At 44.1% G+C, this 15,195-nt stretch overlaps 1 protein-coding gene across 1 annotated transcript in view; it reads left to right on the top strand.

Moving 5' to 3' along the window:
* Positions 1-371: 371 nt before the first annotated feature.
* Positions 372-15,195, top strand: part of LOC147705714 (sulfotransferase 1 family member D1-like) — a 332,723-nt gene continuing 317,899 nt past the window's right edge. Inside the window, exon 1 of the mRNA XM_086928974.1 lies at positions 372-442. The gene's annotated coding sequence lies outside the window, so the exon portion shown is untranslated. The remainder of the gene's footprint in view (positions 443-15,195) is intronic.

Below are 15,195 nucleotides of genomic sequence, written 5' to 3'. Positions count from 1 at the left end.
TGCATGAAGCTCTTTGTTGACAGTTTGTGGCTCACTGCGCTACATTAGGATAACTAACAAGTAACAGGAGGATCTCTCTAACATCATCAGTCACCCAAAGAGTAAGTTACATACACTGCAATTCTTTGATCTAAATGACACACCTGATTTACAGCAGGGATATTAAACCCCTGCACTACTTTAAGATGTCAAAATTGCCGCTAGACAAAACTCTGAACTCTGTAGAGCAGGCACATTAATCACCAGCCACCTTCACCTCCCCAGGGTGTGAAGCCATTCCAGAACCAGATGGGGTGGCGCATATTTGGTCGCACCTGGGGGTCAGGGTTTGACTGGGTACGGTTTTAAATAGGCGTTAAAACCGGCGTCGCATTCTAAGAAGCCCTCTTTGTCTTCTGTTTCCTGGGAGCTGAGGCTACTTGCGGTCGCGCCCATACATTAGGTGAGTGCAGACATAAAAGGGATCAACGTGGCGTCACGCACCGACCCTCGTCCCGACTGAATGGACCTCGGATCTGCGTGCGCATAATGCAGGGGGTTTATTTGAGCTGTGTTGGGGCGTGTCATCCCAAGTCCAGTACTACATATGAGTATCTGTTTATTTTGTCGGTTACTGTGTGTCGCTGTTATACTGACGAATGGGGTTTGAGGCAGCTTGAACTCTGTCTGAAGCTAAGTTTTCGAGCCGGCTGTCTACACGGTACTTTTTTTAAGTTTGATCATTAAGAGTTTGAAAGCTTTCTAACATAAAGCAAGTTGTTTATTTCGAACATCCACTTTGCCCACAAAAAAATAAAAACACGGGCCTCCTCTTGAAGTGACAGTAAGGATGTTTGACATGGCAATTGATGCGCTGTGTTTGTGCTGTGGACATTCTTCAATAAGCGTCTCCCTAGGGAAATGATGTCCTGACCTGCATCACAAAAGCCTTTCTATAATATTTATGTAATCTGTTACCTGTTGCTGCTGTTCCCATAATCCAGATGATCACCAAACCCTCCTAAACACCAGCTCCCTTCTTAATCCGCCTACCATACGACGTGTACCTAAAAGTTTACAACATTTTTAATAATTCCAAAACTTAATTTTGACTTTTCTTGGGAGATGATAGAAACATAGTGAGCACTGGAATGCATCCTTGAAATAGGGTAATTAATGTCTGTCGCTTATGGTCTCTGTCACAAAGTGCTGTACATAGCAATGATGAGACACAGGAGCCACGCCCTGACTTGACAGTGGGTGAAGTGAAGGAGTGTTTGGTCTGGAAAAGCACAAACTCGAGATTTAAGACATACCACAGTGGATGTAGGGCGACTAACTGACATATAAGCAAATTCTGGACAAATCTGTAAAAAAATTCAGGACAAAGAGTCAAACTTCAGGATATAAATTCAGAACAAAGGGTCAAAACTCAGGAAATAAGCTCATTTTTACAGGCACATCCAAGGAGAGGTCATACCCCACTATTTTATCAGTGCATTTATTTATTGTTTTCTAAATAGCACTTTATATTCAATATGGTATGTATGTGATTACCTCTAGATGTTCTGCATTCCGGGGGCACATTATGTCCTTACTCAATAGTAAATTAATGGCCTTAAGCAGTGTCAAGTACATCACCTCTTTCCAGATTTAGCCACACGTTCTTGGACAGAAAGCAAAAGCAAAGTTTTGATTTGGTTTCTTCTAAACATTTTAAAACCTATGGCCAAAATGTTTGGACACATTAATGTAAGTGACCATCTGCTAGTTTAGACAAGTTGAATAAAAACATCTGGATGACCTCAAACTCCAACCAACATTAGACCTAAAAAGAAATTATTGACGCAGAGCAGATGGTGTGGGCAACACTCTCAGACCTAATATCAGGATGTGAGATAGCCACAACTTGTCTGTCGTCTCACAGCACTATAGCATGCTACAGGATTCTACATTTAGCTCAGAACTGGGAGCCCAGAATACCAGACAGCTAGAACTAAAGAGTAAGATGAAATTGAGATTAGATGGGAGATCCACAGCAACTGATCTAGAGGATTCTTGCCAAGAACAGGAGGCAGAAGGAAGAGAAGATCAAGGTACAATTCTCAAATTCAGCCAAAGGGGCCCACCATGAGTATCCGAAAGTATTGTGTGTCTGGGGATAGTCTCAGCAGAGACAAGAGAAACAGAAGAGGCACTGTCACGTGGTTGAACAAGCAACACCCACCCACCCTGGCAAACTCTGCTAGTGCAATGAGCTGATGATTGTGCTTGTGAAGAATGAGCAGGGGCTAGACCCCTGAAAGGTTGTGCTGGGCAATTGCTCACTCTGAACATGTCTGAAAATGGTTCTGCAGTTGAGCCATAGCCGAACCAGTTATCTGGCTCATCCTTAAGTGCCTAAGTAAATGCTAAAGCTGACAAATAATTGGGATGTAAATTATACAAGCAGAATTTAAGAACATGATAAAGGTTTTACATTATAAGAAGTGGTTCCGTAACATATGGTAGAGTTTTCCCCTTTCTATACAATTAGATCCCAGGTTGAATGGGGAATCAGTTACCTTTTAATAGCAAGCCCAGTTTGGTTTTTGAGCTTTACTTCCAATTTCACTAATGACCTACGTGGCACTACTGATTATGGTGGGGCTACCCTAGTTATTGTATTGTTTTGAAAACCTTCGCCTGCTCATCCCTCATTCCCTCTTCAGACACCTCGTTACGTCCCAGATCTTATTTGAGGTCCATTGAGCACTGTTGTAGCTCTTACCACTCTAAAGCTACATGTGACTGCTGGTGGATTAGACCTCCCAGACTTAGAATGCTATTATTTCACTGCACAACTCCTTATGTAACTCGCTGGCTATCTCGGCCCATGCATGAGATGGGGTTTACTTCTGAAATCTTTAAGGAGAGCTTACTGCACTACTTATTGTGCCTGATTCATAAAGGTAAACTCAGACGAAAGTCTACCTTTACTACCTTCGGTATTCACAAAGGGCATTTACGAGTTGTAAAGTCAGACTTTTGCCTCGGGTTAACTTAAGTTTTGGTCTTAAGTTTAACTGAGACCAAAAGTTTAGTCTCAATTAAACTTAAGACCAAAACTTAAGTTAAAATGAGACAAACGTTTAACGTTACTGCTTGTATATGCCCTTTGTGAATACTGAAAGTTGTAAAGTTAGACTTTCGTTTCAGCTTACTTTTGTGAATCAGGCCCACTGTTTTCTACTATTCATTCTACCCAACTCTTCCTGGGGTTATCCCGTAGAGCTTTCTCTTGACTTATTTGAACCTGTAAACTCACCAGCACGAGAAACTCTACACTCCTCCAATACTTTTGCTAGGCCTTCCCACTTGCACAAAATGGCCTTGCTCATGGCAACTCCGTCAGTGGCATGCTGCAGGCCTCTCACAATTGGGGTATTTGTTTGTTGATGGCAAGCTGCTAAAATTCCAAACCCTGCTGACAGACTAGAATCTTCACCCAGTTCAATTTCTTTCTTACAAACACCTTAAACAATCATTAAATGCCCTATTTCATGCTCGTCTCATTGCACTCCTCCACATGAAGTGTACCAGGCGCTCTACACCATAGGAACTGGTAATAAACTGATAAGATAGGTGTACAGAGCCTTCTTGCAACATGGGAACCACTACAGATCTTCTTTCCGTACTAACTTGGGAGACTGACGACATGGCCAGACCCCTGAACAATATGTTCTGGGCTAACATATTGAAGTATCATAATAAAGTTTCACACAACTGCTGTATTAACCCCTTCGCTGCAAATGACGAGCTCAGCTCGTCATCAGCCACGGTGGTCGTGTGCGGATGACGAGATGAGCTCGTCATGTAACGCAGCTTTTTAAAAATTGCCGCACACAGCGGGAAAAGCCGCCGCAGCGATGCCATTAAGTACATTCAATTTATTATTCTTAACTGAGCCTAATTTACACATGCCTGAATTAACAATATATACCCAAGAGTCACAGCTGCATGTCCTTGCTGTGCAATTCTATGCCAATTTGCTTCTCATTCTTTGGTCTTGCTCCACACTCCTTTCACACTGGCAGAGAGTTCTGGAGGTGCTGTCAACTGTGATAGCTCATATTAACAAATTCCCCAGAAGCCGTCATATTTGGGTGTATTTCTCTGCCTTAAGTTTGAGAAACCCTCAACCAAGTTCCTCGACCACGCTCCACTTGCTAGAAAAATGCAATATTACACTTTTCATGTAGTTCCCACAAATCTTTATAAGATCTGCGTGTTTAGACAACATAAACTAAGGAATTGTTGTCCACACTGATTCCAGACACCCCAAAAGGATATGTTAGTCTGTAGGCCAGCTATTTACAGTGCTACTACCTCCCAACAAGGAGCAAATAGCTTCTGGCATCTTTCAAACATAAAAACTCTGACCCCTAAGAGATTGTGGAAACAGTACAGTGCTTTTCGCTCAGTCACTCAAGCTTACATTGTCTCAGAGATATACATAAAATAAACGGTGGAGACGTTTTCAATAAGCATTTATTGAACCAGCGTAATTCTAGTATAAAATATGTGTGCTGCAACAACCATGAGACAGAAACAGATAAATACGGTTAAGCACCAGCAAAGTAAAGAAAAGTTAGAATTCTACCATAGTGCTAAAACAATGAATTTATGCGGGCATATAGATACATGACTGTAGGTGTATATCCACAAATCCCCTTAGGATAGAGCCAACCCCATTACCTGATGTGAGAAAACTAAGGACCCCATCCTGGTCTTGAGATGGACTCCCCCGAGGGATGTCAGACCACTGCATGCTGGTGTGTCTGCATGCAGGAACCTCAGTGTCTGGTGTCAGCATGGAAGTCTTTCTACTCTGGTTTGCCCAGCGAAGATGTAGTGCTTATGTACCCTCAGGGGTTCTACCTAGAAGTGTACTATGGGCATGTCAGTCAAGGATGACAATAGTGGTGACCCTTATACAGAGTTATTATGCTGAAGATGGTAATCCTACTGTGGTATTGAGAATCCTTGCAAGACATACAACATAGTGTTTTTTTAATGAAGAAGGACGCAAGAGAAGCAGGAAGGAGCGCGGCCAGGCAGGGGAGGTGGCAGGAATGCAGGAAGGTGCCTTCTTTCATCATTTTTAAAGAATTTGGGAGGGGGAGCGGCTAACTCTGTTCCCCCACAGAGGCAACGTTTTGTCTACCTCTGCGTTAGCAACAGAGTGTGAAATATCCAAATCTCCACAAACTCCACTGGCGGAGCACTGTTACCCGCCCAGGGTTAGTAATAGATCGCCCATTGTTACGATACCCACCCTTTTAAGTACAGTAAGGCTCGCACCTTCCTGGGTCACGGATATAGCTAAGCGCTATTCCAGGGCATCGCCTGTGCGTATAAAAGGAGTTTGCATACTCTTGCACCCAAAACGTACCATGCTACTGCTGTACAATGTAACATGTTTATCTCTGTGCGTGGAGTGTCCAATGTTGGTGTGGTAGCATGCGACTTAGTAGTATTGGGTGTACCTCTTCCTTTTCCACTGCCAAATGTATCATGTATCTCGAGGTTGAAACAAGTAATGTGCATATTGAGCTTGGGCACAGAGATAGGTGCAGGTCAGGTGCCACAAAACCACCATGCCCATATGGTAGCATCATGGTGTCCCATTCAAATCTGGTCTGCTTACCTGCCCATGCTAATCTAATGTGTGTGCGAAGCGTTTTGAATATGTGGGACAGCAACACTATTGTGATGTTGTTAAATAGATGTAAACACCTAGGGACCTATTCGCAGAACTAATCTGAGATAAAATCCTAAACGTACTACTTTTGGTATTCACAGAAGACATTTAGTAGTAGTAAAGTTAGGACTCCTTACTTTACTACTACTAAACTGAGACAAAATCCTAACTTTACTATTTTTGGTATTCACAGAAGGCATTTAGTAGTAGTAAAGTTAGGACTCCTAACTTTACTACTACTAAATGCCTTTTGTGAATACCAAAAGTCATAAAGTTAGTATTTTGTTTCAGTTTAGTAGTAGTAAAGTTAGGAGTCCTAACTTTACTACTATAAATGCTTTCTGTGAATACCAAAAGTAGTAAGTTTAGGATTTTATCTCAGATTATCTCTGTGAAACGCCCCCTTAGGTAGTATTACCATTTTCATTATGGTTATCCTATCAGCCAGTGACAGCGGCATTTTTATCCACCTCTATCTGACTTTCCAGTTTCACTTTAGCTGTACAATAGTTTTCCCTTACTACTACCTCAGGGTCTCTGTGTATCCTATCCCAAGGTATTTCACCAAGTCAGTGCTCCATTTCAGGAGGTATTTCAGATGACCGGGGACGGTGACTCCAGTCAGTTGAAGATTAGTAGATTATCTCAATTGATACTAAGGCCAAAGTATCTCTCACATTTAATATGTTCTTTTAAGATAGGCAATAAATAGGCTTTGAGGTTATGTAGATATATGACCATGTTGTCTGCACACAGTGAGCTACCAATAAGGTGCTGTCAGAATTTTACTGTGACCTCTGCCTGCTTTTGTCTGATCTTATATGCAAGCGGCTCCAGGGCTATGGCAAATAGAATTTAGGAAAGGGGGCATCACTGCCTCATGCCCTGATGTATAAGTATCTGTTCCGATGTGTGACAATTTATTCTGACTCTGGCCTTTGGCTCTGTGTGTAAGAGTCTCACCCATTTTATAAGAGTAAGTCATAATATAGTAATCAAATATTCCCATTCTTTTGAGTCGAAGGCTTTGGCGGCATCAAGTAGCACCGCCCCTGCCTCCAACTCAGGGTTCAATTGATGTTGAAGAAGAAATATTGTTTGGAAATTATGCATAGTGCACTGTGTTGGGATGAAACCCGATTGGTCTGGCAATATTATGCTTTGCAATCCAAGCTGGAACCTTGCAGGCAAAATCTTTGCTGAAATTTCAGCATTGTGTTTATGAGCGAAAGTGGCCGATTAGAGACAGCTGTAGGGCTGTTTGTCTGGTCTCAGAAGTGCCACTATCATGGCTTCCTGCAGTGCCAGCAGCAGAGTCTGCCTTGTATATGCTTCCTCGTATATTCCCAAGATGTACGGTGCCACAAGGTCTGCATATTTCTTATAGAATTCACAGGTGAATCGGTCCGGCCCCAGTGCCTTCCCATTAAGTAGCGATCTTATGGCTTCTCACAGTTCCTCTGTAGTAATGGGTTGGGTCAAGTACTTTCTCTGCTCCCCTGAGAGCTATGCAACAGCAATGCCGTCTAGATATTCTGCTATTTCTGATGTTGTTTCAGTTCCTGGGATGCATAAATAGAGCCATAAACCTCAGAGAGTGTTCTGATTATGCCCTGTGCATCACAGTCTTTCTTTCCCCTGTCGTCAGGAACTTGAACAACAGAATGCAGTTTCATGTCTGAGCTCAGCTTGTTGGCCAGTGTGCGGCCAGGCCTGCCAACCTCCTCATATGCCCTTGCTACATGTCAGCCTGTCATGTACTGCCTCTGCCAGGTCATTGTATTGTGTGAAGCGAGTTCTAATATCGGCCACAATGTCCACCCATAGCATTCGTTCATAGTCACTTTCTAGCTGTTTGAGTGTCACTATTTGTGTGTAGTGGATATCTTTTAAGATCCTAGTATTCATGCAAATGCACACACCTCTGATCCTTGCCTTGAAGGCTTCCCACAGGATGCCTGCTCGGCCCACTGACTCTTTATTTATCTCCAAATATTCTGCCATAGCCCCTCAAAAAGTTTATCTTATATATCGGGTCCAATAAAGCTGCAACTTTGAATCTCCAGATATATTGTGTGAGGACATCAAATACCAGCTTAACTGGTTTATGATCCGATAACATCCTGGCAAGATGCAAGACCTCCACCACCCAGTTGCAGTCCCCACTAGTCGCCAGCCAGTAGTCCAGCCTGGACCAGTTGGCGTGCACTGAACGATATGAAGGTGCCCACCCTTGCACCCGGGTTGCGAAGCTGCCACATATCCACCACTTGAAACTCCTCCATGTCATCCAACATCACCTTTATTGCTTGCCTGCTGAATCCCGGGGTCACTGAAGACCTCTCCTATGCTGCATCTATTGTCATATTTAGATCCCCACCGCATATTGTCTCTGTCTGGGTGAGTGAGGGTAATCTGTTCGATATAGTTTTATAAAAGCAGGGGTCATCGAAGTTGGGGCCATAATTATCCACTACTGTGATCTTGGCTCCATATACTATAACTTTCAGGATTGCATATCTGCCCTGACCATTTATACATGTGTGGACTATATCAAAGGGCACCCCTTTTTAGATCCATATAAGGACTCCTCTGGAGTATGGGAAGTATGCTGAGGCCTCCCTCACCCCAGCCCACCTCACTTCATTGGTGTTCTCTGTCCACTTGGTCAAGTGAATCTCCTGTAATAGAGCTATCTGCATGTGGTGTTTGTCAACATAGGCTAGTACTTGTCTTGTTTTTTGGGGGTCATTCAATCCCTGGGTGTTTCAGGTGAGCACTAAGAGTTGTTTTGAATGCCAAGGGCTATTCATTAGTGTACCAGTGGGGTGCATATACTCATGATTCCATTGTGTCAGTATAGTGTGTGACATCCAGTTTCACTGTATGTGAAGTACAGGAATGAGCTGATAAGTCAAACAACCCACCCACTTTAGCATCCCAATCATGCCAAAGATCTCCCTACTCTACATAGCCACTGATAATGTTGGCAAAAACTTTAACATAGCCCTGTTAGTCAGTGTCTTCAAACCGTGAACTAATTTGGGAGACACCCGAAGGGGTTCTGCTACAATCCCAATGCTCACCCGTTGGACGGGGGAGAATGAATCTCAGTAATACCCAATCAGTGAACCTTTCCGGCTTAGTGCCAATAAGTTATTAGTGACACATCGTTCCTATTAGCAGTGTGCAATATTACATTCAGCATTTTACATTTGTAACTTTACATGTGTACATTCTTCACATTCAGACCGGCCACATATGCCTCTCACCACCACCAGTTCTATTCGCTGCATTCCTTGTATGCATCTTGTCTTGCTTGGCAGCTGGGTATCCAAATCTTATTCAATGTCCATTGTGGGCAAAGATTGTTTCTTCCTTCTAACCTGAATTAAGCCTCTGCATCATCTGCTGTTGTCTTCCTCTTTCAATTTAGTGTGAGTGTATTGATGTGGCCCATGGCAGTGTGAGGTTTTTGAAAAATCCTTACTTTGCCCTCATATTCAATCTTGAGTCTTGCTGGGTAGAGCATAGCATAAGTGATCTGTGCTTTTTTGTAGACATTTCTTTACTGGTAGGTATTCTTTGGGTGCCATATGCACCGCCACTGTGAAGTCTAGGAAGGAGGATATAGTATTATTCTGATAATGTATATCTCTTTTTTTCCTAGGCTAGGCGTAGTGCCGCTTCCCTGTCCCTAAAATTCAGTAGTCTTGCAATGGTTGGCCAAGGCGTCGCTCCTGGGGACAGCAGCAGTGCGAGGAATAGATGGGCATGCTCGACCACCAGCATCATGACAGGACCTCAGCGCCGAAGATATCTGTCTGCAGGCGTTCGATACAAAGCTCCATTTTCCCAGTATTTGTTGTTTTAGGAATTCCCCTGATGCGAAGATTGTTTCCCCTGGAGCGGGCTACTAGATCTTTGGTTTTGGCTTGGATAAGGGCGAGGGCTTGTTCCATGTTGAGACATTTCAAATGTAGTGACTGTGTGGTGTCCTCAGAGGTGGATATTCGTTGTTCCGCCTCCATCAATCTGGTTGTATGCTGCTCCAGTTTTGCCACTAAGTTGCCCATTCATAGGTTCTGGTGATCAATTTTACCATCAGTTTGGTGTAAGCTCTGTTGCTTCGCAAGCAGTGTGGCTTCCAATGTGCCAGATTCACTCTGATTCTCCATGTCTGACTCACTCACTTGCCTCCCTTGCTCCCCGTGTGACTCTCCTGGCCTGAAACATGAGTTTGGGCTCCAAGTTGACGGGTTTACCCACTGGGTGCGTTCATTGAGAGTTTTGCCCTGAGTTGATAGGCTTTCTGCAACTCTAACACCTTCAATTTCAAATGCACAGTTGTTGAGTCTTATTGTGGCCTATTTGCACCTTTTTTTGGGCTTCCATGCACACCTGGGACTGGGTCGCAGTGTAACCACACCCCAGATAATTGCAAGGCTTCCGTCTCTTGTGTAGTGTATAAAGCACTCCTAACGTGTTCCTTAAGGGGTATCCCAAATGTCCCGCATCACCAAAAGTTTCTTGGGTAGCTTTTTCATTGATGACAGGTGTTTCCTCTCTTTGTGTATGTATAGATATAGCTCTTTGTCCCACCAGGCCTCGTCTGTGAACCCCAGCCACTCTCACAGTCAGGGTTGAACCTGCGGATGTTATAGCAGACCCAGGGCGATAACAGCAGGAATGTGGGACCCTCAGGGTGTCTTTGCGGTGTTACTTGGCTCAGTACATCTTTTTCCCAGCCCCTAGCTCGCATGATTTTGTCTGAACATAGCTCTGGGCTCTATGGCCCACACGGGGTATGGCATCTTGTGGTCATCTTGATTGAATTGTGCCCACCTAGTATCTCAGCCCCAGCAGATTTAAAGATGAATATTCAGTTTGTCTCAGAAACGTCTGCTATCTGCCAGGTGTGCTATCTTCCAGCAACTATGATCACCACAGTTCACCGAGTCAGGTCACCAGATTGCAGGATTTTTGGCAGCTGGTTGGCTCATGGCAGGCAGAGCTGCAATACAGGGCGGGCATCTTGCCATGGGCTCTCCAGCGCCCCTCTTAAATTGAATTACTTGAAAGTGTTCTCAAAAGTCACTATCAAGTCCATTAGACACATGAAGTAAATTGATTTGGCAAAGATCGCACAACTTAGCCATGCAGAAAATCCGAGATTTTCACCCAGGCTTCCCAATTATACATAGTGCACTTAAGCCATTGACTAGATTAATGTATTTTTCTCAATCCCCTTTAAAACCAGAAGACAGTATTTCATACAATTTTTTAAAATGAATAGAATACTTCGTTAAATAAAGACAGATCACAACTTATTCTGGCACAATATCTCAAAAAAGGGCCATAATGAAAGAAATGGAAGGCAGGACACCATATGTTAATATCACTGACATTTCAGAGCTACTCTAGACACGGCGAACCACTGAAACAGTCAACAAGGCTTCAGCCTGAAGCCTGGCTCTGTCTCAGCTCATGCAGGCTCAAGCTCAGCTCACGGTCCTTTTGAAAGCACAAGCCCATAACAAGCCGAACTTTCATGTGGCTTCTTCTTTCCTCCTTCCCTCTACCCAGTATTTGGTGTAAGGGACAGGGCCCCCGATTTTGGACCTGGGGAACCAAGTTTGAGACTCGGCATTGGCTCAACATCCTATTATTCTGCGAAAACTACTTCATCTCTCCATGCCTATGAACAATAAATGTGACCTTTTATAATGTAAGTGGTGCTCATGTAAAGTTCTCCAATACCTTTGGGTCGAGTTTACGCTTTATAAATGCTGCAGAAAAAATGCACAAAGAAGTCAAAACAAACCCTTAACAAACAGTTTCCTGACTGATTTTACAAAGTTAAATTAGAAAACTGGGATAAATTACGGTTTCCCCTACTTAAATTGTGTGATCCTTGGTAAAAATATTACTTCACCAATTTTCTTTCCATCAGTGCGTATGAAACCACTTTCAAAAACGCAATTTCTAAATATCAGCTGTACAAAAACGTATCATATTTAGTTTAATAGACTTTAATGTGCCGTATTAATGTCAATCCTGCACATGTTAAAGAAATAAAGGTCTCTTGAATTTGATTACATTTTACAGGATGTATGACATTACAATGCATACTTTTACAATGCCTACCTTTACAACGCATTTTTTACACCGCAACATCCATTACAACGCATACCATTACAACGCATGCCATTACAACAAATTCTTTGAAACTACCTTTACAACGCATTCCACTACAACGCATACTACATTTACAATGCATACCATTACAACGCATCCCATTACATTGCATGTAAGGTTAGTATTGGATAGTGTAGGGGTAAAAATTACTATTCTAACTCCAGGGGGTGCAACAGTAGGGTAAGTGTTGGATAGTGTAGGGGATAAAATTACTATTCTAACTCCAGGGGGTGCAACAGTAGGGTAAGTGTTGGATAGTGTAGGGGTAAAAATTACTATTCTACCTCCAGGGGGTGCAACAGTAGGGTAAGTGTTGGATAGTGTAAGGGTACTATGTGTTGTAATGCTATGCGTTGTAATGGTATGCGTTGTAATGACTGCATTGTAATGGCATGCGTTTAGTGGTGTGCGTTGTAGTGTCATGCATTGTAATGGTTGCGTTGTAAATGCATGCGTTGTAATGGATGTTGCGTTGTAAAAGTTTCGTTGTAATGGTAGTGCGTTGTAACAGTTGCGTTGTAAAGGTTGTTTCCCCATTTTACATGATGTTTGTTATATGATTTACATAGCAAACATATCAGGGCTTGGCTGGTGCATGGGCTCTACGATCAGAGCCAGACCTTTCGCTCAGCTCTTAATTTATTAGCTCACCTACCTTGAAGGTATTCAATGCATCAGTTGAAGGGCATTAAAAAAGTATGGCTAATGCCTTTGGGACGGGCCGAGTGAGCACACAGGTGGAATCAAAGGCGTGGCTAAAAACAGCAAACTAGTGTGTAACTATTTTGTTGATCTCTCACTGTCAGGCAACCTCACATAAAATAATGCACACCTTAACTGAAAAATAAATAAAAGTTAAACCAATCAGTGGAAAATCCACTAATGTATGTTATAAAACCTTTATTGGTTAATGTGATCACTACAGATGTATACATGTGCAACCAGAGGTCCACAGAATTGAATCCTGTATGGTGAAGCAGCGAAACGTGTCTGGTGTGCTTTCAGTGCTAGGAGATCTCTGAAAGCACTGTGAATGTGTAAGTCAATATTTAAATGTGCATTACACTCAATATAATATAGGCTGCCACTAAATACACATATAAATTTAGGTTAAAGATAAAAAGTGCTTCTTAATGATAGATTTCATTAATATACAGATTATAGTTAGTGCAAATGTTTTTTGTAACTGTACATTAAAAGCAAGCTCTCTGCAGCTCAGCTTGGAACACCATTACAGTACCTCTCATAAAGAAAATATCTTGTCATCAGGAAGTTTCAAGTGAGTTAATCAATTTACATTCATACTGGCTCCAGTGCAGCCTTTACATTTGTGTTGCACACATTTGCATTTCTTTGGGCGAGCAGACACGTTGGCATGAAGGTGTCTTTCGTTTTAGCTGTTTGCTCCTCTCTCTGGAATGCAGCACAGTGAGCCCACTCTCTTCCACTTCAGCTGGAGAGTCACCATTGTTGGAATTTACTTTTGTTCTTTAGCCGAGAGGCTAAAATTACAGACAAATGCTGTCCGTTAAGACATCTATCTTCGATTCTGGATGTAAGGGCTAATTTACGGGGTTGGTTTTACCTATAAGTATGTATTTCTACTCAAACAAACCTTTTTTAGCAACATTCGGATGATGAAAGACTGGGAAATAAACACAAGATTTTAACTGTAAGCATCGGATCAATTTATAGAAAGGCCCGCTCCTAGGTGTCCAGTACACCACCGAACAACTATTGTCTGAGGTACCAACATTTACCTTAAAACACAGTGTCAGAGTGGCCATTTATCAGATCAACATAATACAGCTGCCCTCTGCTCACCCCTAACGCTTCCCGTGATGGAGATATCAGATATGGATCAAGCCTCAAACACACCTGGAAAATTGCAGCAGTGAATCGCTCATGACCCCAGAATGCAATACCTAAAGAAACAAGTCAGGTGCACACACTCATGAACACAAATAAATGCACAGCAAAGGGCCTGCATTCAGCCCAAGGACAAGATGCCAAACAGCTGGTCAGCTGCAATAATCAGATAAAGCCCAAACAATGCTTAAGCGTCGCCCTAGATAACACACATGCACACCCAGTCACTTGGACCACATCAGAATTTGACCTCTAGTTGATATTTATGGCCCTTTCTATCAGAGTGAGATGAAGCATCCAAACACACAGTTTATGACTCACTATACTTGCATCAAGCCGAGTTGGACTTAGTTGCTGAGGGCTTTTTCTGCCTACACCTCGCGGAACCCGCTTCGCGGGTCCCGCAGCGCCTCTGTGGACAGCTGGGAGCTTTGGGCTAAAGGACGTCTTTCACCGACCAGGCAAGGCTGCGAGCGTCAGGGGCCGGACTTCGTGTCCCAGAAGTCTCGGCTACCCTCGCCTCCCGCCATCGGGCCGCTCTCCTTGCTTGCCACGCCCCCTCCCATCGTAAAAGGTCGCTGCACTTGGACGCAGCGGGATACTTGCATCAAGCCGAGTTGGACTTAGTTGCTGAGGGCTTTTTCTGCCTACACCTCGCGGAACCCGCTTTGCGGGTCCCGCAGCGCCTCTGCGGACAGCTGGGAGCTTTGGGCTAAAGGACGTCTTTCACCGACCAGGCAAGGCTGCGAGCGTCAGGGGCCGGACTTCGTGTCCCAGAAGTCTCGGCTACCCTCGCCTCCTGCCATCGGGCCGCTCTCCTTGCTTGCCACGCCCCCTCCCTTCGTAAAAGGTCACTGCACTTGGACGCAGCGGGATACTTGCATCAAGCCGAGTTGGACTTAGTTGCTGAGGGCTTTTTCTGCCTACACCTCGCAGAACCCGCTTCGCGGGTCCCGCAGCGCCTCTGCGGACAGCTGGGAGCTTTGGGCTAAAGGACGTCTTTCACCGACCAGGCAAGGCTGCGAGCGTCAGGGGCCGGACTTCGTGTCCCAGAAGTCTCGGCTACCCTCGCCTCCCGCCATCGGGCCGCTCTCCTTGCTTGCCACGTCCCCTCCCATCGTAAAAGGTCACTGCACTTGGACGCAGCGGGATACTTGCATCAAGCCGAGTTGGACTTAGTTGCTGAGGGCTTTTTCTGCCTACACCTCGCGGAACCCGCTTCGCGGATCCCGCAGCGCCTCTGCGGACAGCTGGGAGCTTTGGGCTAAAGGACGTCTTTCACCGACCAGGCAAGGCTGCGAGTGTCAGGGGCCGGACTTCGTGTCCCAGAAGTCTCGGCTACCCTCGCCTCCCGCCATCGGGCCGCTCTCCTTGCTTGCCACGCCCCCTCCCATCGTAAAAGGTCG

Source organism: Lissotriton vulgaris, chromosome 7 (genome assembly GCF_964263255.1).
Source record: "Lissotriton vulgaris chromosome 7, aLisVul1.2, whole genome shotgun sequence".
Lineage (NCBI taxonomy): Eukaryota > Metazoa > Chordata > Amphibia > Caudata > Salamandridae > Lissotriton > Lissotriton vulgaris.
The sequence above is the reverse complement of the archived record's forward strand: the minus strand, read 5'-3'. Positions and strand labels throughout refer to the sequence as shown.